This window comes from Harmonia axyridis, chromosome 1, assembly GCF_914767665.1.
Source record: "Harmonia axyridis chromosome 1, icHarAxyr1.1, whole genome shotgun sequence".
In the NCBI taxonomy this organism is placed as follows: domain Eukaryota; kingdom Metazoa; phylum Arthropoda; class Insecta; order Coleoptera; family Coccinellidae; genus Harmonia; species Harmonia axyridis.
Genome location: NC_059501.1, coordinates 80193199 through 80217330, shown reverse-complemented (window position 1 = coordinate 80217330; position 24132 = coordinate 80193199). Strand labels below are relative to the sequence as shown.

At 35.4% G+C, this 24132-nt stretch overlaps 1 protein-coding gene across 1 annotated transcript in view; it reads right to left on the bottom strand.

Moving 5' to 3' along the window:
- Nucleotides 1-24132, bottom strand: part of LOC123685442 (putative transcription factor SOX-15) — an 86324-nt gene that overhangs the window by 10442 nt on the left and 51750 nt on the right. The window lies entirely within an intron of this gene.

The following is a 24132-nucleotide window of genomic DNA, read 5'->3' as shown; positions in this document are numbered from 1 at the left end:
GCCAGGATCATTGTGAGTGACGCAACAAGCCATTTCAAAACGCCTGAATGTCATGGGAATGATTCAGAAAGAAGGAAATTGGGTTTCGTAGTTGAAAACGGGAGATGTTGAACGGCGTTTGTTTGCTTGTGAACAACTGCTTGCAAGGCAAAGACGAAAGAGATATCTGCATTGTATTGTGACTGGAGACAAAAAATGGGTTCACTACGATAATCCCAAGCGCAGAAAATCATGGGGATATCCCAGCAGAAGCAAAGTTGTACGCCTATATACATCGGTGCTGGTCCAGTGATCACAGTCAGTACTCCTTAGGGATATATCGACTTCCTTGTCTGCTCCAAGTGCAAATTGATTTGAAAGATAGATTGACGACGCTTTAAGATCACAATCCATGGACATAGCTGATCATAAAATAACAGATGGTTTGAGACTGCACCTAAAATTAGCTTGATTCTCCAAAACTATATGGATGAAAAAACTTTCCAATGTCGAAATTTTACTTCTCCCCAAAGTATCCACACGAGTGTACCCACAGTCAAAAACCAATCCACACCATCCATGGATACCTTAACATTCAAGTCACCACTTTCGGCTCCATCAGCGGGGAATTCAAACAATCCTCATTTTCGTATTTATCTGGGCTATCGTTCGACACCATTATTATTCTGTATCGCAAAACAACCGAAGCCCGATTATTCCGACACCAGGGGGGGACGGTACAGGGGGGACACCGCCAGATATTAGCAGTACTTAGATGCCGCACCTAAGTCTGACCAGGCGGCCAGACACGTGCTGCAAGAAGCGTGTCTGGCATCTAGATGGCATCTCTAGCGGCCTGCCCAAGAAATTAACGTCATGAATCCAAATTATTCGCCTGTTTGGTCGAAATGAGTGTGTAATGTATGCCCAAAACGATGCATCTCTGCGGTTAACACCGGGTGTTGGGCAGGGTCAACAGTCGATGGAGGTATTCCTGCTGGTGAGTAAGTTGGGTCAAGCGGTTTTACGCAGGAAGATCGCCAAAAAGCTGGAGATTACCGGGAATTTTGGGGTTTTGGTCCTTGAAGAAGCACGGATGTGCGTCAATGGATCTCTAGTATTGAAGTGGTTTGTAACGCAGACCGACAAAGAAGTTTGGCGCATGCTGTTTTTGGAATGGAGCTCTTTTGGTGAATGAATCAATTTTTATGGCCAAAGTTGGAAGAGGTGGAAGTGAACGATGTTAATTTCAACAAGATTGCGCTACGTTCTGTACAAGATGTGAAATATCGCTCTTCTACTCGGAAAGATTCTGAAAACGGCTATTTACTACTTGTTCACGACATCATGTCATTTAACTTCTTAAGACTTTTTTTTATTTTAACGTTAAGGGTTATCGACCAAATAGAGCTCCAAATTCAAACGGAAACTTTCATGACGGTCCTGCGGAAGTATATGTGGATGTCATTTGACAGAAATTGTTCTTCAAACCTTCCTTTATTGAATACAATTGAATTTGAATTATATTTTAGGAACTAAGAAGTAAGTATTTTCCATATCGATCTACTCAAGTGTAAAATACTTTTTTGCATGATCTAGCTTTCAGGATTTACTAGTTCGTGGGTCAAATGCCTGGGTTAGTCTTTTTACATGACTTACAACACCCAATGTTGCTCCTTACTGCTTAAATTTTCGGGAATGCAGAATGAACTCATTGTTTTATTAAAAATGAATCTGAATATGTTCACAAATGATAATCGATTGATTAAGATACAGGGTGATAATTTTTTGCTCAAAATTTGCATGTTGGAGTCGATGATCTTCATCCCTAAATATTTTGAGATCTCTACAACTTCCGGTAATACCAGAAACAGACTACTACTTCCTTATTTCAAATGGCACACCCAGTATATTAATGCATCATAAGATAGTTTTTCCGATGACAATTTCAGCAATATGAGATAACTTGGGTTAAAACTCAACGGTTCATGAGTTAATGGTATTCTTATAAAGAAAATGGTAGCGACGGGGACAAAGTAGACAAAGTTTTTCCTGTAAAAGCCTTTTTCATTTTCGATTCTGCAGATACGTAGTACTATAACACTGTTCGCGGTTTGAACAAAAAAATTACAAGGTGTTTATAAGAAGATTATGAACTTGAACAACTCAAATTCATCAAAACTCATTAATTTCTAATTAGAACCTATATTTTCATTATTTCAGTCAATTCTACGTATTGAAAGAGTGACGGTTACTTAAACAAACCTTATACCTGAAATGAATACTTCAAAAGTTATCGGGGATGAAATTTGAATGCGGAAAAACCGCAATTTTTAACTGTGTGGAGTAGTCTGAGACTTCTGGAAAACACACATAGAACCTAAAATTCGATATTTCGATAACTAAATCTTACTTTTCATGAATTATAATCAATTTTTCGTTGGGATTGTTGAAAAATCAATAAACCAATAAAATTTTCAATTACGAATAATTGGTTAATTCTTGAAGTGTCAAATCTAGTTATCAAAATATTGAATTTAGTCGCAGACTACTCCACTAAGTAGGAAATTGCGGTTTTTTCTTATTTAAAGTTCTTTCTCGATAACTCTTGAAGTATTAATTTTAGGTATGGAGTTTGCTTAAGAAACCCCCGCTCTTCATACGTAGAATTAACTGAAATAATGAAAAATATAGGTTCTAACTTGAAAATCCTAGTTTTGATTAATTTCAGTTGTCCAAGTTCATGATCTTCTGATAAACACATACATACATTTTTGGTCCAAACCGCAAACAGTCTTATAATACTACGTATTTACAGAATCGAAAGTGAAAAGGTTGAAGTTGAATTTGGTAAGAATATAAGCCCAAATCTTTCGTTTGAATCGTCTATGCTGTTGATTGAGAAAGAATTAATTGTTGAGAATGACATGGAACAGATCAATTTGGATTTTCTCGTACATTTTCTGCTACCAAATCAATAATCTCCTAAATGCGTTTATTTCTTTAACATACTGGTACTCTTGTATCGTGTAACAAAGATTGACGACGATTAGAGAATCGATTAACTATATAATATCGTCCATGACTTTTTAAATTGCTCTCAGTATTCCAAAATTGTCACTGATTTTAAGAAAAAAAATTCGTCGATTTCTTAACGTGTTCGAATCATGTATCTTTCCATGACCTACTGAACACAAATGGCAGAAGATATATAAAAAAATCATATACAGTTTTGTCATCATAAACATTTCAAATGTGATTCCCCAAAGGCATTATTTTATCGATTTTGAAGTGTTTGGTTATTCTGAAGATGTTTGAAGTTGATTTTTTTTACTTAACAACAAAATATAATTGCGATCGACAGTTACGTTACAAAAACGATTGCGATATTTTATAACAAGTGATAACCAAAGATACAGACAAACCCGTGCACCAAATCAGTTCCAGATATTGATTTTCGAGGTAAAAATTGCAAAGTTAATTCTGCGAAAAATTCCATTCAGCCAGCGGCATTAATCGAATCAATTTGTTCATTTTCCTATCACTGTTTTGACGTATTGGTTTCGACAACCTTGATAAGCGGGCAATTAATGCTTCACACTTTATGTGTAGGTATAAGAATTTAATCGATGACGAAGCTATAAAATTGCTGATAAAAACTCGAACTGATTCACTTCAAAATGAAAATGTTGAATCTGAAATCGACAGGTAGAACACAGGTACCTCGATTATTTACGATCGCCTTATTTTTTTCCGTTTTATGTTTCGCTTCCGTTCGATTCGATATAGACACAACATTCTTGGTGCTGAGTTTACCAACAGACATCGCATGTTTTCTATAATATCGAGACAGTAGTATCCGAAACGAGATAAACGGTCATTTATATCTAATATATTTTTCAACGAAGTTTTGTTATTATTTACATATTGATTGTATTATGGCTATAAAACTAAAACACAACCACATGCATATACATATTCGATAGATCTATCTAGTCTGCTCATCTATCTAGCTAGCTGGATGATGACGATCTAGTCAACAGATCTTCACGTCACTTATAGCCAGTCACCTAGTCAGCTAGATCCTTTGTGGATTACATTATGACAATATTATGTTCAATATTCACTTCATGCTTATTATTTCTGATGATTTTGTTTGCGAATTCTTTATGTACTTATTTATCTTGAAACATGCAGTAGGTACTCCCTGTTTGTTTGCTCCTATATTCTTATAAAGGGTGTTTTTTTTAGAGCTATAGAACTTTAAATTGCAATAAAACAACGATGGATTATTCGATTGACATGAATTTTATTTATCAGCAAGATAATCTTGTGGCATTACATTTTTAATATGATTTCTGGCATATGACCGCCACGGCTGGCTCGGATGTAGTCCAATCTGGACGTCCAATGTTCGATGACTTTTTCCAACGTTTGTGGCCCTATATCGGCAATAACACGGCGAATGTTGTCTTCCAACTGGTCAAGGGTTTGTGGCTTATCCGCATAGACCAATGACTCTACATAGCCCCACAGAAAGTAGTCTAGCAGTGTTAAATCACAAGATCTTGGAGGCCAATTCACAGGTCCAAAACGTGAAATTAGGCGGTCACCAAACATGTCTTTCAATAAATCGATTGTGGCACGAGTTGTGTATCATGTTGCGCCGTCTTGTTGGAACCACAGCTCCTGGACATCATGGTTGTTCAATTCAGGAATAAGAAAGTTAGAAATCATGGCTCTATACCGATCACCAGTACTGTAACGTTCTGGCCATCATCGTTTTTGAAGAAGTACGGACCAATGATTCCACCAGCCCATAAAGCGCACCAAACAGTCAGTTTTTCTGGATGTAATGGTGTTTCGACATACACTTGAGGATTAGCTTCACTCCAAATGCGGCAGTTTTGTTTGTTGACGTAGCCATTCAACCAGAAGTGCGCTTCATCGCTAAACAAAATTCGCTTATGAAAATCGGGAACGTATTCCGCACAGAACCATTATTTTCGAAATAAAATTGCACTATTTGCAAGCATTGTTCAGGCGTGAGTCTATTCATGATGAATTGCCAAACCAAACTGAGAATAAATCACTTGACAACTATTAAATCGGTCGCCATCTTGAACAGTAATGCCAACTTAAAGTTATATACCTCGAAAAAAAAACACCCGATACATATTCGATAGATCTATCTAGTCTGCTCATCTATCTAGCTAGCTGGATGATGACGATCTAGTCAACAGATCTTCACGTCACTTATAGCCAGTCACCTAGTCAGTTAGATTCTTTGTGGATATGCTTATTACAATATTATGTTCAATATTCACTTCATGTTTATTATTTCTGATGATTTTGTTCCATGAGAAGAGAACACGTCACAAATTACAATACAATTACAATATTCTAAGAAGTACTGACAAAAAAATTCTTGCAAATTGTATGGTTCTTGATTCAACAGAAACTCAAAAGCCTTCTTTTTCAACTTTTTCAAATCATTAATTGACCGTAAAAACACAGGAAGAGAATTGAAAATTTGTATACACATAAACTCGACACTCTTCTTGCTGAGAGTGAGCCTGAACAGAGGGTACAAATAAGGCTGGGTGTCTCTGGTACAGCTTCTGGAGACATATTGGTTGAAGTAATCACTGTTATTTTTTATAAGAATATATATACATCGATATATGTATAGGGAAGACACAGTCAGCAATCCACACTCCCTGAATTTTCCCCGACAATTTTTAACATTCTTATAAAACAACCTAAATTAATTAGTGAGATTTTTTGTATCTGAAAGGTTTGGTTAGGTTAGGTTAGGTCAATTTTTTTTTAAACTATATATTATGGCATTATGCCATTATATATGGAAAATAACATCATTAAAATGACAATCACAACTGTCCACCCCATTTTCATTACTTTTCCACATAAATTTGGCTGTATCTCTTCAATAGTATGTTAAGTGTTGCTTCAGAACTGCTCAGTTGTTGGATAATCAATATTAACTTGTGACTTAACATTTCAAGAAAGAAATTACAAGTTGTTAAATTACATGAACTGAGGTTATGATTGATTGGGCCATTTCTTGAGATAATTTCATCACCAAAAAATGTTTTCAATAAAAAGATTCTTGATGTGGCTGTATGGCAACGTCTTGTTGATACCTCATATCCTCTAGAATATTATCAACAAAAGCAAGAAAAAAAATTTATATAACATTGTTTTGTATCATTTTTTATTGACTGTTACCCTTCGGAAAAGAAATATGTATATGAATTGAATACCACACAGTGATTTTATCTGAATGTAATGGAGTCTGAACAGTTTTGTGTGAATTTAAATCATTTCATATCCTGCTATTCTGTTTGTTTACTATTCAATCAAAAATGAGCTTCTTCTGAATAAAATTTTTCGATAAAATTGTTCATTTTCATGCAGGTATATAGCAAGATAAGAGGAGAAACGAAGTTTATGGTGATCTTTGACTTAAGTTCTTGAACCAGTTGACTTTCGTATGGATGTAAAAGAAATCTTTTCTTGAAATTTTTCTTGTTGTTTGAATTATTTTATTGTTGAGAATAACGTGGAATAGATAAAGTTGTATTTTCTCTTAGACTTGCTGCTATCAAATCAATATTCTCTTGGTCGTACTGCTGCTCATGTATCGTGTAAAGAAATTCTACTTTGAAATTTGTTTTTAACTATCTAAACCTTGCTAAAGACTTTATCTTTGAATGATCGAATGGTAAAACCTACTAACAATAAATGACATAAAAAATGTCAAAAATCAATTCACAGTGTTGCCATTTCTATTCGAAAATCCGTTAGACCCTCCCTTCAGTTTTCTCAAGTACCTCGACCAGGAGTTAGGCGAAACCATAACAAGAATTGAATTGTATAAAAGTTCCAACCCAAAAGTTCCACCAACACAGTTTGAAATATATGAATTATTAATAACCGTCAGGACTCCTCGTTTGGTACCGAATGACAGTGTTTTGTTTTAGGCGCGGCTAGTATGTTCTTGTCATAATCATTTCCTATCAATTCTCATCATTACGTTGTTAATTTTTGTCATAAGCGACATTCGAGTCTCAGAGGTCTCGAGATTAAGAGACATGTGAATTGTACCTTTCTTTTTTAAGTATTCGATCCATTACTCATGATCGACCGTGGTATTCCTTAACAACTCTTGTACGATCTCGTTTTTTAATCTGTAGTTTTTGGTTTTACCCGACGTGGATTGGTCAATTCAATGTTAATGTTTCTCGTTGGTTTCATTCAGCTAGTATAGAATGCTACTCGAAAATAACCACTGGAACTCAATGGAATCTAATCATACGAACGTCAGTGAATTGAAAATGTTAGACTACTGTTTCTGAATGAGATAGCAACGTTGTTCCTGGAAAATCCTAGTAGTCATCATCTAGTGAAAGTATACACAACATATCTCGAAATTGGTGAGGAATGAGGAATGAACTATTTAAATGAAAATATTTTTAATAATATATGCATGTTACCAGTTGATTTCAAATGTTAGTATTGTTTTTTGTAGGAGTTTATGCCCAAGAAAAGAGGGACTTGCTGGATAGTGTGCCATTCAAGAATTCTGCAAATATATTCTTTTGCCTTCAATATTTCAATTAAAATAGGGAAATAATCAAAGAAAAATAAATATAAAACATTGTTTGAGCAAAACAATTGAGCAGATAAGTGGGCCACCTAGTCATGTAAATCTACTAAAGACTACTAGATAACCATCACAAATACAAATTTTCAGTTTGAGCTTTTTTTTCCACCTCTAGTATTTACCTTCAACATTGCCTATTTTTCACTTTAAATTCTATTTTGCACAAGGCCAGTGTTTAGCGGGGTCATTATCTGGATGGATTCCCCATTCCCAAGAAACAAATCCTTGCTGACTCCCTGATTACTGCCTTCACAGCGGTAGTTTTCTCGAATTTTTTCAATCAAACCTATTATTTATGCTTTATTTCATTAGAATGATAATTATACGTTTTTTATTGAGGGCATCATAATCATAAATCAAAATCTCATTGGGAATAACATCCTAATGATCAAACTTAATCAAATACGTGTCTCGGATTCAGTTCGGTAGTCCATAAAAAGTTGATATACATATTGTTCCTACTTCAAATCACTTCTCCCACAGTTAATTGAATCTATTGTTTTCAATTCAGTCCATATTCAATAATAAGAGAAGTTGCCTCGTTATACTTGAACAGGTATATAATTTAGTATTTTGGCACAAGAATAAACTTCTAGGCTACCTGTAGCGGTATTATCTTTATGACATAATTACCTTTCAATGGTAATATAAAATACGACGTTGTGGACGGAATGTTCTTCCAGAAGCTGATTGTGAAACCTTTCTTATTCGCATGTAATTCAGTTATCTGTAATATTAGGTAGATAAACCTAGAGACCTACTTAGATCTGAAGAAATACACTTCGTTCCTCCAAATACAAGTTTTTAACTCTTTGAAGATGCCAATTAAGAATTACCTTTTTTTTGGCTGTTGCATTGAATATACAAACTGAGTAGAAATACAAACTTCTTCTGTGAAACCAAGAAGTTCTAACCTTTAAAACAATTATGTTAAAAGGAAGTCAATTTTTGATTCTTGTATATTTCTCTCTACAATCTTTTTTTTGAGCCGAAACTGTTCTTGCATGATTGAGTTTGACTGGTTTTGACTGATGAAGGATGTTAAATCTTGGAACTTTCAGAGCTAAGTAAACAGTTTGACCATTAAAATATCTTCAAGTTTCTTCCATTTCAGAAGCGAATCAATTGCAATACCTAGATGTAGAATATATTCAGATTAAGGAATTAGCGATTTGATGTCAACTTCTAGATTGCCTAGGTATTTGGAAATGCCAGTTTATAAGCAGCAAAGGGAAAAGTATTTAGTGGTAGTGGTTTTCAAATTTGTCGTACGTTTGTTCTGCTGAACCACTGAGGAGATCTTCCTCTGTTTCCTGTTGCAGCTATAGCCCTGATAATCACATTCTCCTTTTTCTTTTCATTAGTAATAATGTTGTTCATAGATGATATGAATAAAACGGACCCCAATACTGTTCCTTGTGGTACCCCATTTAAAACATTTTTCTCTCTACTTGATTGTTTATTTGCACACTATTTAACAAGAAGGAAGTCACCTTATCAACTCATGAATATTCTACTCAAAATGGAACCATTAACAAGAAAGTATCCCATTTCCTAAAGAGAAAACCTAACCTTATTGTTCCTGTCCAGAGACAATAGACCACCAAACCAATCAAAAGTGCATGTACCACGCAAGCAGATCGCAAAAAGGAGTGCCGAAACAAGAGCCATCCACCACTTCCTATGACGACACTTCCGCCTATCTGCCATTAACACAAAAACCAAATAATGAATATCGGATGGGTCACAGTAAATTAAATCTGATTCTGAAAGCATTTACTGGTAGTCACTATCTTATTAAATGTCGAATTAGCATCAAAATGGGATCGAGGGATCGTCAATTACCTGCACCGGTAGCCACGTTTGGAGGGACATGGGACTAAATTTGTTTTCGGTGTATCTATATTGAAATCTTAACCCGGGTTGTTGATGTATGAATATATCAAAAAGTCGGTTTTTTGTTGGGTTAGACGATTAGGTTTGGAAGAAACGTAAGGTTTTGACGATCGTGTGGGAAGTGGAGTTTATCGCACGCGAGTTGAGTGCTATAAAAGACAAATTCTCGCACCTAGTGGTTACAATCACTTTTTTTAAGAATTATCATGATAACCTTCTTTATATGGTTATAAAGAGCGTGCAGAATCGCAAGATTAGAACACGCCATGTTTAAAAGTTTGCCAGGCAACAAAAACAATTCTCAATTTTCATTTTGAGTCTATTTCTTTTCGATTTATAACTAGCATCAACTTTTTATACCTATTCTCTGATATTCTTCTGAAATTATCTTGTATCAATTTTGATTCAGCTTCTTTGGCTTACCTCAAATTCGGGATGAATGTTCTTGATTGGCAACAATTTTAGAATTATCAAATATATGAGTAGTCAAATACACTTGTCAACTGTCAAAATCGTTGCTCTTTATAGTACGAGTAGGTATTTCGAATTATTTTCAGCAATTTGATCAGTAAAATTCTATCTCTTTGCTATGTCAATTTCGAGACGAATCTATTAACTGCAAAAATTGTAAAACACACTAGATATGAAATGAACCACTTAAACATAGATAACATTTGTACCAACTGAAGGAACTTAAGGAATAACAGAGTTTTGACAATTATTCCTTCAAGCGGATCTTTAGAATTATCAATTCCAACAAAATGATGTTGAAATACCTTCACGATAAGATTGAAAAACTAAATCATCATATAGAACTCTAGAATTCACAGGATTCTTGTCCAAAAAAGGCAAACTATCGTTATCTCAAGGTCTGTATGCCTGTATGCCAAAGGATTTGAGATGGAGTCGGCAAGATCGTTACGATCTCCTTAATTATCTTATTATGATGAATGATATCATTTCAAGAAATTACATACGTATAAACCGAACCATTACTAGTATTATTATTATTAATTCATTGAATGAGTATCTCTTTGATTGAGCTGCTGACCTCAAGTCGGTTAACTCCGGTGGATTTCTATGTGGATTGGTGGTTTGACTTCTTCAGAAGAAATGCTACGAATTCACACAGTGGTTTATCCAATAAATATTGATTTTAGTGATTTAAGGAAACAATTTCATTAATCATATTAAAAATGTTTTATAAAGGGTTTTCCAATGAGAGGTTTCAGGCAGCTGTCACTATTGAAGCTGTCATTTGAATTTTTTCATGATGCGATTCACCAAATCTTGCAGTTGCCGTTGGGCTCATGTCCCAAAGGAAAAGCCATATTTTGAGCACACAGAATTTTTTCACGATTTGGTTACAATCTTACTCGTGCCTTTGACAGTTCGTTGAGTGGATTAGTGGATATTTGAAGGTTAGATAACATTGACTGTATAAATAGAATAGTCTGACTACTTCTTTGAACTGCGAATGTTAAACATCAACGGCAGCTTTGAAAAGCAATGGCAACAGCAATGAAAACGACAACGGCAATAATAACGGCACCGGCAATAGTAACGGCAAAGGCAACAACAATGTCAAAGTTAAGTCAATAGATCATGACTTGAGTTTGAAACTTTTATTTTATTCCTGCTCAGAAAATGGAAGTTATGTAAAAAATAAAATGGACGGATTATTGTTCACCCCAATTAACTGAACCATCAAAAGTATCACAGGAAATTGGGAGATTGCTATTCCAAGGAATTGTGGATCAATAGGATCCACATTGTATTTCGAGGAAAAAAAAAATGTGGATCAATATGATCCACATTGAATTTTCCTCGAATCGGTTATATCTCTTCTCGTTTTCATCTTACGCAACCGTTACTCAGTTGAATCATAGGATGCGTTTTTGGCGATTCTACACAATGTGGATCAACAGGATCCACATTTCGAGGAAAATAAAATGTGGATCAACAGGATCCACATTGAATTTTCCTCGGAATGGCAATATCTCTATCCGTTTTCATCTTACTCAACCGTTACTCAGTTGTATCATAGGAGGCGTATTACACGATTCTAAAAATTTCCCCTGTCAATCAATCTTCAAACTGTCGATGCCAGTCAACACCTCCAACGTTTCCAAATCGAAATAGCAAACTTTCTAGTCTCCGCATAACAGACACTACGTGAAATCTGTTCAACGCAAGGAAATATCCCGTACAATCGTCTAATAGGTGTAATGCATAGGTACGCGAGGAAGATGAAGACATCAATTTTAATCACTGCACGGCTGTTTATGCAGCGATGCATATTTTTAGGCCATATTATGTGCCTACAGATAAAGGTGTGTTAACAATTAGACACATCTTTACCTCCTACAATTTTTAAATTAACCTCTCTATGTTTGTACAAGACCTACGTTGCTCAGACTAATTTCTTCTGGCCCACGCTTTTTTTTTAACGTTATGAAGAATCGAGCCGGTGTCTATAAATTCATTCTGACACAGAAAGGTGAATGATATGGGTAATTAACAATATAAATATTTGTCGTAGATTAATTGGTTCATTTTTTTCGAGAGCTAATGAACTTGGGAGCTGTTCTGAAATCTTGAATTCTGGGTTTAAGGAGAGCTATCAATCCTGGTGAACAAATGTTTGAATATGATGCGGCAGACTTTTATTAACAGGTCAACGTGGTTATGGTTGTTGCCCAACTCACAAGGAATTTTTCGATGTTTCTCCATCAATTTCGAAATGATCATGTTAACGAGAAAATTATAGCTAAGTACCCCTCTATTTAGAGTTAATTCATGTACTAAATTCATAAAAAATATTAATATCATATTCTCTCAATTAAAAGTACTCCAGAAAAGAAGAACATATAATTGATGCATTTAGCTTAATAAATTTCAAATATCTTTATATTATTAGTTGAATTCGAAATATCCACAATAAAGAATATGAAACTTGCTTTGAACTTGATTTTGAATGTTTCTAAAGTTCCGGGAACACATCTCAGACAAAAATATATCAATGAGTATCCAAATCATGTATTCTATGCTATGTGGATATCATTGATTCAAATCTTGATTATAATTTAAAAAAAAACTCATATTCTCTCATTTTTTCGTTGATCTATAATATGTTGACACCAACATTTCAGCAAAATGTAGCAAATTATTTCGGAGATATCGAACTCTTCGAATATCATATTATTCAATCCTAAGATTCGCTTAAATCTGGAATGATATCGATAAAATTAGTATTTTTCGAACTATTGATGAATAAGTATAACTTCGAAATCTTAATTTATCAGATCATTCAGACCTCAAATATACCCTAAAGTACACAGATTTTTTTGAAATATTTTAAGTATAACAGAATAACAACAATCTTTCGAGAATAAAAATCAGGACATTTTGGTGATTTTCATTTCTAGCATCTGTGAAAATTTTGCATTATTTTGTTGTGTCATCGAAAATTCCGTAATATCATGAAGGATACTTATGTGGATAGATAAATTACAAAAACCAATACTTATATTAAAGCGAAGATTAATGATTTTAATCATCAATACAGAAGTTTCCATGGTACTTAGTTTAATCTAAACTGAATTGATTATTAATGAGCACTAGTTATGATCATTTATTAATGCATTATAGTCAGATGCAATTAAAATATTATATCATCATCATTTTGATATAGGAAAATTGAACCACAAATGAAACTTGAATTTGCAATGTATTCAATTAATTAGAGTGAATGAAAACTATGTGTTTAGTATTTTGTGAATTTATAAGCAAATCTTGATTTTAAATCGGAATTAATAACCCTGAATATCTTAATTGATAAATTTGAAGTTATAGTATCAAAGGAACTTCAACTTCGATAGATGTTGAAGTTTCGATTCTAGACAGATAAAAATTTAAACGATAAAAAGCAAAATACTACTCATGCACCCATTAACATCGATATCCTTTACCTTATTATCTCTTTTACTTGAGAAAAAATTTGCAGGTTCTCAATTTGCAGAAAAACCCTTAGTTTATGATTCTGTTTTGTGTACTCTACCGAAATGAGCCCTTCAATTTCAAATATCAAAGAGTTTTTCCAAATGATCGAGGATGTATTGTACCCACCCTGTACATTATGTTCGTCGGTCTGAGTAAAAGATAGCAAGACAAGACATGACATCGATTAATAATGTTCAATAAACATGGCAGAAATGGCCAACATCTGATGAATGTTAAATACAACTCTTCCCAACAAACATCATTAATGATTGGATGATCTGTAGAGTCTGGGAGGGTAGAAGTATATGAAGAAACATCAGATCCGTATTTATATTGGAAAATTTTTTGTGCTCTTTTGTTCTTCTTTCTGGATTCTCTGGAATCAATGAATTCGTTGAAGAAAGTTGACCATTGATATAGAGTTGATTTAGAATAGATGCTAAAGAAGGTTATATATACCATTTCACTGGCTGAATTGTCAGGATAAAGTTTCAAATAAATGTTGATGGTAGAAGAACAAACTGGCAAATGCTCTCCAATTCAAGTCTCTCCTCCAATATTCCTCGCGTATCTTAGACGAGACAAAGTCTTTTCTCCCTCCACCAATGATAACATCATCCTAATTTTTAATTTGATTCCGCCTCTGCCAACTTTAGTTATGAGATATGTGTAACTGTCAGTTCGGTTTGACACCGCATTCATCAAACGTCTACCACGGCTCCATCTGTACTCGGGTTCCGATATCATTATTAATACCTGTCGATTTAGCGGGTATTCATTTTCCTTCACCTCATATCCGATCTGAGAGACCAAGCCATCTACCCATATCTCTATATAAGTACAACAATTGACCAGATAGAGGCGGTGGTCGATGGTATTTCTGTCTGTCTGTTCTTTGGCTCCGTTTGATTAATGGTAGAATGGCCTATGTGGATTTTGATGACAGCTCACGACCATCTGGTGATCTTCAAAGGGTTTGGGAACTTTATTTATTCAAATTCGTGATGGTAGACGGTTGTGGGGTTCATTGAAGGTGTAGATGTTGCTCGAAAATGAATGGAAAGATGAGTGGGTGCTTGTCGTTTATCATTTGCTGGTATGAACCTTCGAAACCGATTGAAAAATTGTTTGTATTAATGTGGGATAACGATAATCAAAAAGCAATACACAATATACACTGCGCAAAAGAATTAACGCACATTATGGAAACCTCAAATTTATTCTACAACTGAAGGTGTTCTCAATGATAATTATTTTTATCAGAATTATTCATGCATATGTTATCCACTTTCAACGTTTTTCTTCAATACAGATGTTTTTTCCCAGCAGGAATAAAAAAGATGAGATTATCAGATTTTGAATGTATTGGATCCATTCTGAAATTAGTTGTTCTCGATCAATTCTAGTGATCAATAGCTTTTCTTTCGTTTGATTTCCTACACTCGATCGCTATGCAACGCGAAATTCGCAATTTGACCCAAGAGGAATGTGCCCAAGCGGTAGTTTTGCGAGAAGAAGGGTGGACATACACAAGAATTGCAGAAAGGTTTGGAGTTTCCCATACAAGTGTGTCCAGAATGTTGCAGCGATTCAAGTAGGCAAGTATGAATGTCCGAAGACCAGAACAGGGTAGACCACGGGTAACAACTGCCATTCAAGAACGTTACTTGAGAGTTTCTTCGTTGAGACAACGGTTTGCAACCGCTCGCCTCCTTCAAAATCAGCTTGAGCAAACTCATGGGGTGCAAATTAGCACTCAGACAATAAGAAATCGCCTCAGAGAATATGATTTAAGGCCTCGTGTCGCGGCAAGAGGCCCAGCTCTTACCCCAGCCCATCGAAGGGCGCGTTTGGATTTTGCGAGAGAGCATATCCATTGGGAAGAGGCTGATTCATTATTTCAAACACGGAATATTTAGAATCTATGAAATTAGTTTATGACGTACCAATTCTTTATATGGATTATACGGGGTCAAAAACACTTCCTTGTGGAACTCCAAAATATTTATAAAGTTGTCGACAAAGCATCAGATTGAATGGTGATGCTTTGAATCAATAGTGGTTGGATTGTTTCAATAGTTTTCAGGTTTAATCTTCATTTTGAACAAAACTCAAACACTTTTTTTTGTATTGAGTTGAAGCATTCAAGAGACGACCTCCATAAACTGAGTTGATTTGACGAGCCAATAGAGTCGAGGCTGCTGATTGCATTAATTGAAAACAAGCAGGTAGAAGGATATCCATGGCCATCAAAATTGCAAACACCCAAATTGATTCTTGTACCTGAACTGCCATTGTAGAAATTCTTCCGAAGCTTATGCATTATTCAATTGAGAATATGCACCATGAATGAGAACATATTCAGAGCTATACCCTATTAAATACTTAGCAATTCATTCTTGTTCGGGCATTGTTCAAACAAAAGTATCTAATAAACTTAAATAGCTAAGACCGACCGACTGGAGAAAAGCTTCCACAACGATAAAAAAGATAAAGTCTATTCAAATTTAATATCGGCTAGAGCGATAACATCAGATCGGTATATGGGCTCACCTTATTAATAAATTAGCCATATAGTTATAGTTGGGAACTTTTTCGTTGTTTCTCGGTTCGACATGGTGGTTTCTATGCAAATCAATGGCAAATTAGCCTTTGTCATTGAGCTTGTTGAATGGGATCTGACGAGGTTCCCAGGGTTTCGTTGGTGAAAACTTTGATTAATTAAAATCTGTCTGTTAATCTGCATATGGCAGTTTTTTTGGGTCTTCCTTATAATTATGAGGAAATCAACACTCCATTTCAAATGGTGTTGTTCTGAAAGTGTGGGAGACCTACAGAAAAGTTATGTAACTGTTCATTTCAGCAATGATAATACATAGGTATATCTTATGGCGAGAAGAGATGAAAATATTCTATCGTAATGAAAGAGATCTGAAGTGAGAATGTCAAAACTACCTTTCTGAAGTTTTGTGACTATTGAGGCAAAAATTAATAATCAGTACTATAATTATCAAAATCATTCAGAGATTCACACTCAAATCATGTGTTTTAGGTGCGATGATTGCAAAGGATTATCAAAATCTGCTATCAGCTCATTTTGCCTTTCAACTTACATAAGTTAAGTAGCACAAGGAGCTAATAGTAGATTTCAATAACGCTATCAACTGATTTTGAAAGTCTGGCATCGACATTTCTATTTACCTATATGAAGTTCTGGTTGAGAAACTGTAGGGATTAAAAGTGGCAGTTTTTAGTGCGCAGTGCAGAATAGTTATTTATAAAACAAGTGCAGAAGGCATTGGTATTCTTCCACGAGTTCAAAATTCAAAAACGAGCCACGAAGTGGCGAGTTTTGGAATGAACGAGTGGTAGAATGAGCCTTCTGTACGAGTATTATACATTATTTTCTCTAATTCTGTGGTTATTCCGTTCATTCTTCCACATCTTGTAGAACAAAATCGTGCGAGAATATATCAGAAACGCACAGTTTTCATGGTTATATTTTATTATTCTATGTTGCTTCTCTGAACTTTCCGCCACGGCTTTATCTGTCAATTCATCAATTTGCCTTAAAGAAATCAGTTCTGCCAACCAACATTTTTCAATACAAAAATCACTAAATTATATTTATGGAAATATTCCATTAATTTCAATGAAAATGCAATGAATTAGAGAAAATAATGTATAATACTCGTACAGAAGGCTCATTCTACCACTCGTTCATTCCAAAACACGCCACTTCGTGGCTCGTTTTTGAATTTTGAACTCGTGGAAGAATATCAATGCCTTCTGCACTTGTATTATAAATACCATTTACTATTTTAATTTATATATATTTACTATTCTCTAATTCATTGCATTTTCATTGAAATTAATGAAATATTTCCATAAATTTAATTTAGTGATTTTAGCATTGAAAAATGTTGGTTGGCAGAACTGATTTCTTTAAGGCAAATTGATGAATTGACAGATAAAGCCGTGGCGGAAAGTTCGGAGTACCAACATAGAATAATAAAATATAACGATGAAAACTGTGCGTTTCTGATATATTCTCGCACGATTTGGTTCTACAAGATGTGGAAGAATGAACGGAATAACCACAGAATTAGAGAAATAGTATATTGAGTCTCAAGTTCAGCCAGCAATATTTAGTAACATAAATTTTAGGGATGATGGTGTATTGTAACAATGACTCAACCAACTTTGTATAGTACTTTCTCAGAACTGCAACTCTAAACGTTGAAAAGACCGCAAGCTCAAATGGACGTGGTGAAAGGAACAGTATGAAAAGACCTTGCGTTATAACGCGAGAGGAGTCTAACAGATTCGAGAATTTACGTCACTCGCAAACAGTATTTCTCCTGCTGAAGAAAAAGCCTAATAGGAGGCTACCTAAGATCATCTACCGGCATCAATAACTCTTGAACAGATGGAAATCCATCAGCAAAAGCTGGATGGCAGCAAGCTTTCCAAGAACCGTGTCTCTTCCATCGGCGCACGTTGAAAATGGTAATACAGTGTATTTCAATTCTCCCGAAGACATATATATTCAGGTAATTTAACGTTAAAGTGCAGTAAAGCTCGGCGCTGCACTGCGAACACTTTTTCACCAGCTTTACGACCTGCCTCCTGGAAATTTATGCCTAAAAATGACTTACTGGCGTCTATAGAACAGTACTGTTTATACTGCAGGCACGGATGGAGATGCATAAAATGACGTCATGTCATAAACTCACGTAATAAATTATTGCGATTGGTCTCGGCTGATTGCCAGTAGGGACGGTTATTGGAAAAAATCGAGGTGGCTGTGTCGGCGATGACAATTGACTTCTAGACGCGTTCGACTTTTCCGTGAGGACTTCATTGTGACGCGTTTGGAGTGGTAAGTGTAACGCGGAATTGAGGTGGTAAATCATTCTGTGGCTTCGCACAATTACGATTCTATGGTTTGACAAGTCCGTTTCAGGAAGGGAAAGAAGAAGAAGAACGGTGGCCACGCGGATTGAAGTGCAAAACGGATGCGCGTTTGCGGTGAAGCTGTCTTTATTTTTAGTGATTTATGGCCTAGGCAGGTAGGAGGCTTGATTGGGTGCATTGGACGGGTTTAGTTTTATAGTATGGCCTGTGAACGATGGAGTTGAAGTTGTCGTCACTACCGGAAGCTAGCTAACTTTGATTAGATTACGTCAAGATTGTTTTTAAATGTACAAATTGTTTAAATTATTTTCTCAGTATTCACGTGGAATTTAGGCGTAATCTTCTATTTATTTAGTTTACAGTGATGTATTTTATCAGTTCATCTCAAGTACTTTTTGCTAGTTTCGCAATTGATATCAATTTCGAAGAAGTCTTGACTTCTGCTTCGCCGAAGCGCTGAAAACATTACAAAATTGTGAATTCCGCAAAAGCTTCACGATTCATTGAAAGCCATTCAAAATAAGCCAGGGGCCTACTTTGGAAGATATACAATATACATTTCATTGAACGATTCTTGTTTATTCTTCTTTGTGATCCAATCTTCTGTTATAATTTTAATCTTTTTATATAGGAATATAGTGAGTTTTTTTCTTATAACGGTTTCATTTTGATATTGAAAAAAATTAATATTTATATTGAAGGTCTTCCTCTTCATGCAAACAAAATTATTTACATCTTTTCCTTATAATTGAATCATAAAACAAAAACGAAAAAAACCAGAAAGGAGTAATAAAAGTTGATTGATTTGAAGTTAGTGACCCATTCTGAAAAAGAATCTGAAACTGAATGAAAAGCTTGGAAACCACCATCGAATTTATAAATTGGACAAGTATTCACCAAGTGGCCAATGGTTTCTTCTATACCAAACTCATATAGTGGGCTTTCAATATAATGCCATTTGAAGAGCATAGTATTGCAATGACCATGAACAGTCCTAAGTCGATTTTTCTAGGAAGATTGAAACCTAGAACTTTCTCTGAAGGATCAACGATTAGACTCTTGTTGAAGACATTACAAGAACTCCATTCCTAAATCCAAATTTGTTTGTCACTTTCATGAGATTGTAGGAAAGTATTAATCCATAATCTGGCTGTTCTAGTATGTGGGAGGTTAGACATTATTGGAAATAAGTTCGCGTAGAAATGAAATTTTTCCCAAAATTATTTGACTGGCATCTGTCTAAGAATATGAGGCGGAAGTATCTATTATAGCACTGGTAACTAATGTAAAGGTGTAGATCCAATAGTTCCACTGATAATTCTCAAAGGAACGTTAAGCTGTGCATCAATTTTGTGAACATGAGCACTATTGAACCGAACAGAACAACAGTATTCAGCAGCAGAAAAAACCAAGGCCAAGACTGCTGTACAAAGACTGCGACCATCAGCACCCCATGAAGAACTAGCTGAGTTTGAAAGATATTATTCCTCGACTTCAATTTCAAACGTCAATTCTCCATGTTGTTCTTGAAATTCGAAGGAGAATCAAGTTAAAAGCCAAGATATTTGGAAGTTTAATTATGATTCAAGAAGGAATTACTGAATTACTTTCAATTTTCTATATTTTTATTTATTATTCGAATAAATAAATACAATCCTAAACATTCAGGAAAGATATCATACTAAGAGTAATGAGATTAGTCTCTTTGTCTATGGTTTTCTCCTTCTCGACTTGCAACAGTCAAGGACTGTTTGCAACGATGCAAATTACATAAGCTCACCATAGATAATCTCTGAATTATCACGATCCGCCAACTCGAAAAACATCAAAGTTTCGAATCCGATTTACTAATTTCACGGCCCTATCTCAACTAGCTATCTAATTCCCGACATCTAAGCTCGATTATTTTCGGCCAGAAGCTAGCTATACTCGTTTCCAATTTCGAATTACTGCTTAATCATTCCGTGCACGCCGGATAACCTTTAAAAATGTCATCAGAAGTTCGGTACATGAGACCGTTACGTCGATAAATGTCAATTCTGTAGTACATGAAGTTTAGGTAGGCATACCTCGTACGATAGAAGTGATCAACGCCGTGTTTATCATAATTTCACAGCGCAGAATCTCAATCGCGGGCTATTTATACAGGGTGCGTCATGTAGGCCACTTCTTCCTGTCACATACACATAAGTGACACTTATGGATTTTTTCCGATTTTTGATTTTGACGAATTCTGACGAACTTAACGACAAGGTAATCCTGTTGCAGGATCTGAATGATCAATGTCATGTTCAACCTTGATTTTCCAGTCCGAAATTTCAATCGCGGGCCCATTTTACAGGGTGTTCTAGGCAGTCCACGTCTTCCTATCACATAATTGGCACTTATGGATTTTGTCGATTTTGAAAAATTCTGCTAATCTAAAATCTCAACAGAAAAGTTATCCCTTCTTAGGAATCGAGTGATTACAATAGCAGGACAATTCTACAGGGTGTGACAGGTAGCCTAAGTTTTCCTATCACATACAACGAATTGACAGTTGATTTCGGAAGGATTATCCTTCCGCATATACCTACATTTTCTGTTTTCTACCATTCAACTTCTTCGTGTTGGACAATAATAATAAATCCGCAATAAATATCTCAAATTCATTACTGTCAATCTGAAGGCAGGTAAAAAACGGAATCCATTTCAAACCTAATCGCAAGAAATTTATAGGTTCACCCACAGCACCATAAACATTTCAAGCTGTTGCTGAATCAAAACCAGCTGTAATTATAATACACGTGACATGGGGATCATATAATAAATTGCGACTGTATGGTCGTTGTGACTGGGAGAAATTCTTCAAGGTATATGCGTTGTTATTTTGTAAAGTTCTATAGTTTTGTTTTCAAGTGGTGATTTATGTTTGTGGATGATGTATCTAAGTTTGAATTACAGAAAAAGTGTAATTTTTCAAATTGTATCATATTTGAAACATTACATATTGTCATGTGTTTGTTGAATATTGATCATTCTTGCCACAATCGATGTCACAATTTCTCACCAGAATGCAGTTTGAGTTCAGATTGCCATCGAAATTTATGTGTTTTAATCTATTTATGATATGATTTTCTTAACTTTTGGCCGGTATGGATTTTTGACTTCATTATTGATTGTATTTTAGCAGCTCATTCAAATGTATCGTAATTAAGGAAAGTACGCATTAGACTTTTTGTTTTCAATTATATTTTCTATATATTCGGTTCGACTTTTTTAAATTTCAATAGAATTGTTTTATTTGAACAAAAATGAGACTTTCTGTGGTCAGATTGAATGTTTGACAGTTTCAAAAAAAGTTTCTTGGTCCGAATGAAACCCATTTTCGGAAATTTTTATTTTCATTGTGGCTTTTCATTTTCTGCTTTCTTGAAATATCAGTGAATACTTTTTTTAAATCGTTTTTTTGATTCTACACATTCAAAAACGTGAACTTAAAAATTTCAGGATAGTTGAATATATTCGAAAGATTTTCAATAAACCAAAAGACACAGGAAACGTGAACAATTAAATTTCTGTATATACTAAATTTGACAATGAGAAACAATATAATTTTTGGAATACTTCAAAACCTTATATTAGGATTATACGTTCTCGGTGCAATGAAAAATAAAATATTTTGAAAATCTGCTACTATTACTTTTTTGTAAATTGGCATCAACAACAACGCTTCAAAAGTGATATACTTTTGATGAATTGAAGAAGAGTAAGATATTGGTGAGTTGAAGATATCAAGAGGCAGTGTATTCACTATTTTGCGGGAAAATTTGTTAATGAGAAAGCTTTTCTCAGAATGGGTGCTCACCTTTGATCAAAAGCAACAACGCGTCATCGATTCCAAAGGCTGTTTTGAGCTCCTTAAGCAAATTCAACAGAGTCTTTTCATCGATATGTAACAGTGGATGCAACATGGCTTCATCACAACACTCCTGAATCGAAAAGAGCGTCTGCTGAGTGGAAAGCAGTAAGTAAAAGCCGACCAAAGCGAACAAAATCTCAAACATCAGCTTGAAAGATTATGGCATACATATTTTGGAACGTGCATTGTATATTGTCCATTGACTATTTTGACCAAGATGAAACCATAAACATTGAATATTACATAACGGTATTAGTTAGATTGAGTGCAGAAATTGAGAAAAAACGTCCTCAAAAGCAGGACGAAACATTCTTTCCCACCAAGACAATGCTCTCTGTCACAAATCGATGAGAATAATGGTCACATTGAACGAATTTTGCTTCTGTAGTGACTCTGTCTCCTCAAGATGGCGTTAAAGGTGTCACGCCACTCTTTACTTTGGCCCTGGCAGATTCATAGGGGTCGCCGCTTTGTAGCATTCAGCAGTGTCACCTCTCCACGATGATGTGAGAAGATGTGTCTTAGGCAGAGATCGATGGATCCACCAGCAGGTCGGGACGAAACACTAAACCCCTGGAAGAGGGCGCACTTCTTAATTTGGCTCGAGAAGTCTCGCCAAACTTTTTGACCACACAGCATATTCTCCAGATCTGCCCCCCATATATTGCTGGCTTTTTGCAAACATCAAAAGAATGCTCCAGGGAAAGAAACCTGGCTCTAATGAAGACGTGATTTCCGAGGGTGAAGACGAGTTGAGAGCAAAAACAAATTTTTCTACAGAAAAGGTATTGAAGAAGCTAATGAAGTAGACAGGACTAGACATGTAGCACTCTTGAAGGTGCCTTTGTTGCAGCATAAAGTCAAATTTTGGACGAAACGTATGTTTTGATAAGGTCTAGGGCTAATTGAGCAAAGAGTTCAAAATGAAACTGAAATAAGAAAAAAATCACAAAACAAAAAAAAATCTGCTCGAAACCAACATCATCAAAGAAATATACCCACAAAACTCTGAATGGCACCGTCTTCATTCAACCTCACGTTCCCCCACGGCTTAATTGCTTCGTTATACAAATCGCACACGCGTCCATAGAACAACAGAGGTGAAACCATAGAATTGCATCGACTTATCGTCGCTTTCGATTCGACACGCCGAATCGACCGCTCGTACCGCATTTTTCCTTAATGGAATCGTAATTCTAATGATATATCCGAGTAGTCTGAAAACGCCATAACGCCAAGAGAGTCGTGGGCGTAGTAAAAACGCATACGTTCATTGCAAGGTACGTTATTGCAGGCACATATCCATCAATGTTTTTATGTAATTAAAAACGATCTATAGGGTCAAGTCGAGTACCCTGCGTGCAGCCATAATAGACTGAGGTTTTTATCAGGCGTTTTATTGAATGACTCCGGGGTTTATGTTCTAGCATAAACTCACGGTGTTGAGTGACAAATGCAAAACAATCGGTAGGAGACGATAAGCCTGGATGGGGATATACCAGAGGCGCCCAGAAAATAATTCCTTTGATGAAATATTGTAACGCTAGAATCCTGGCTAGCCCAATTTTTACAAATCTAATAAAAATCTAATGAAAATACAGGGTGGCCATTTGAAAACGAAACAGACAAGATTACAGACGAAATAAAGTTTTTCGATAGAAATACTCGGACAGGTCGATTTCTGTTTCGAGGGGGACAACTTGTAGGTTACGGACGCATAGCGCTTCAACCCTTGCTACTACAACCCTCA